Here is a 3,253-nt window from a genome sequence, read left to right as displayed (position 1 = left end):
TAAGGTTGGTGGTTTAAGCTCCTTAGAAACTCTATACAGGGTCGCTATGGGTCCAAATCAACTTGACAGCACTTAACAACACCATATCCTTTTCTGAATCTGGCTTTAATTTCTGAAAGTTCCCAGGTGATGTGCTGTTGCAACCATTTTAAAATTACTTTCAGTAAAATTTTACTTGCGTGAGATATCAATGATATATTGTTCAATGATTTCTGCATTCCATTAGGTCAACTTTCTTTGGAGCTCTTCGAATTGGTTGGCTAGGTTGTTGTTGGTTGTTGATAAGTGCCATCGAATCGGTTCCGACCCATAGTGACCCTGAACAGGGTTTCCAAGGCTATAAATCTTTACGGGAGCAGAAAGCCTCATCTTTCTCCCGCAGAACAGCTGGTAGTTTCGAACTGCTGACCTTGCGGTTGGCCAGGTAGCTGCCTTCAAAATTTTTTGCTCCTCCCTCTCAAAACCTTTCTGCCACTGCGTTCGGACCTTACTGCTCCAGCCTCCGGGGCACGTTCCATCCTCGCAGCCTACGATCTGCAGAGACAAAAATTAGATATCACTTTCTTGCCCTGCACACACTCAAGGTGAGCAAAAAAAAACCACCCTAGAATACATTTTTATCATGGGGGAAATCGTGCACATCTAGGCTGGTCAGTGTGGCAACCAGATTGGTGCCAAGTTTTGGGAGTTATCAGTGATTGACCCCACTGGCACCTACCACGGAGCTAGTGACCTGCAGCTTGACCACATCTCCATGTACTACAGTGAAGCCACAGGTGGCAAATATGTTCCTCGGGCTATCTTGGTGGATGTAGAACCTGGGACCATGGACTCTATTCGCTCAGGTCCTTTTGGCCAGATCTTCAGACCAGACAACTTTGTTTTTGGTCAGTCTGGGGCAGGCAACAACTGGGACAAGGGCCACTATACAGAGGGGGCCGAGCTGTTTGACTCCATCTTAGATGTTGTTCAGAAGGAGGCCGAGAGCTGTGATTGCATACAGGGCTTCCCACTGACCCACTCACTTGTAGGGGCACCGGCTCTGGAATGGGCACCTTGTTCATCAGCAAGATCGGTGAATAGTATCCTGACCGCATCATGAACACCTTCAATGTGATGCCCTCACCCAAAGTATCTGACACTGTAGTTGAGCCCTACAGTGCCACCCTCTCTGTCCACCAGTTGGTTGAGAACACTGACCTATTGCATTTATAATGAGGTCCTGTATGATATCTGCTTCTGCACCCTCAAGCTGACCATACCAACCTGTGGAGACCTGAACCATCTTGTCTCAGCCACTATGAGCGGTGTTACCACTTGCCACCACTTACCTGGTCAGCTCAATGCTGACCTCCACAAACTAGCAGTCAACATGGTGCCCTTCCCACATCTCCACTTCTTCACACCTAGCTTTGCCCCGCTAACCAGTCGTGGGAGCCAGCAGTACTGGGCCCTCACTGTGCCTGAGTTCACCTGTGATCCCCACCATGGCAGGTACCTCACTGTGGCTGCCATCTACCAGGGGTGGATGTCCATGAAGGAGGTGGATGAGTAGATGCTCAATGTACAGAATAAGAATAGCAGCTACTTCGTGGAATGGATCCCCAACAACGTCAAGACGGCTGTCTGTGACATCCCACCCCGTGGCCTCAAGATGGCAGTCACTTTCATCCAGGAGCTCTTCAAGAGCATCTCAGAGCAGTTCACTGCCATGTTCCGTCGGAAGGCCTTCCTCCACTGGTACACAGGCGAGGGTATGGACAAGATGGAGTTCACCAAGGCTGAGAGCAACATGAACAACCTCGTCTCTGAGTACCCACAATACCAGGATGCCACTGCAGAAGAGGAGGAGGATTTCGGTGAGGAGGCCTAAGACAGAGGCCATCACCTCAGGCTTCTCAGCTCCCTCAGCAGTCTTCCTTCAGTTGCCCCTTTCCTCTCCCTCAGAATTTGCATTTTCTGCCTCTGTCTTTTTTTTCCCCTTCCCTTGAGGAGGTTCTATAACAGTGCCTGATACATATTCAGCATTCAGTAAATATTTGTTTTTTGTTGGATGTCTCCTTTCTATTTCCACTCTGAGAAACTTAAGATTCCTGCCACTCTGAGTAACCCTGTATTTCCCTCTGGCACACACTGCTTCCATCTGTCCAGTTAATATTTCCCTCTGTTTTCAAGATAATACTCCAGGAAGCTGGGTCTCCTCCAGATCTTGTTTAGAACCCTGTGCTGTAAACCCAGATGGCCACCAGCCTCAGCACAAAGTGTATGCCAGAGTAGTCACAGAGAAAGGAAACCAACAAACTCACAGCACGTAGAAGTTGCTAGAAGGGAAGGGCTTGAATTTCCCATTCTAGAGCAGTTATAAGGAGGGGACTCCTGACTATTGCAGCCATCACCAGGCATTTCCCTGTTCCTGTCAATTCAGTACTATCTCCATTTTGGGATTTCCCTCCAAGCTGTCCTGAGCTCCCAGTTTCTTTTTGAGGGGTCTACCTTGCTTGGTCAAGTGGGATCCTTACCTCCCCCACTTCACCTCCCTCCTACATTTCATTCCTGTTCCACTTTAAATATTAAAAAATAACAGGCTTGACATGGCAATGTGTGTACAGCCGCCTACAAGTTTGAGTCGATTCCCCAGAGGAGCCTTATGACATTTCATTTCTTCCATTCACTATTACCTTTTTTTTATTTCTATCCTTGTTTTATTTCTCCCCCATTCTACACTTTACATTTCTATTTGTGTTAAACTTTTTTTTTTTCATATTGAAAAGATGGCATTGCCAAAAGAGCCAAAAAATAAACAGGAATAAAAATTTACTTTAAATAAAAAAGGAATTTTTTTTTTTTTTTTTTGCATAGAATAGTGAGTTTCCAGCACTGCATTAGTTTGTTGAAACATTTCAATTTGTATTTCATCAATTTCTGAAGCCTAGTTTTTTGCCAATGCTTTCAGTGAGTCACGGGCTTCTTCCTTCAGTGCCATCGATTCTTGATCATATGCTTCCTCCTGAAAAGGTTGAGCATCGACCGCTTATTTTTGATACAGTGATACTTGTATATTCCTTCTATCATCTTTTGATGTTTCCTGTGTCTTTCAATATTGTACCCAGTATTTCAACTTGTGTGTTTGATTTTTTTCTTCAGTTATTTCAGCTTGAGAAATTCCAAATATGATCTTCCCTTTTGGCTTTCTAACTCCAAGTTTTGCACATTTCTTTTCAATAGTTTGTCTTTTCAAGCCATTCTTTGAAAT

The 3,253-nt window shown here is 45.2% G+C and overlaps 1 pseudogene; it reads left to right on the top strand.

The window, feature by feature from the left end:
• Positions 1-622: 622 nt before the first annotated feature.
• Positions 623-1,873, top strand: LOC102811412 (annotated as a pseudogene).
• Positions 1,874-3,253: the final 1,380 nt, after the last annotated feature.

Source organism: Chrysochloris asiatica, unplaced genomic scaffold (assembly GCF_000296735.1).
Source record: "Chrysochloris asiatica unplaced genomic scaffold, ChrAsi1.0 scaffold00134, whole genome shotgun sequence".
Classification (NCBI taxonomy): Eukaryota; Metazoa; Chordata; class Mammalia; order Afrosoricida; family Chrysochloridae; genus Chrysochloris; species Chrysochloris asiatica.
The sequence above is the reverse complement of the archived record's forward strand: the minus strand, read 5'-3'. Positions and strand labels throughout refer to the sequence as shown.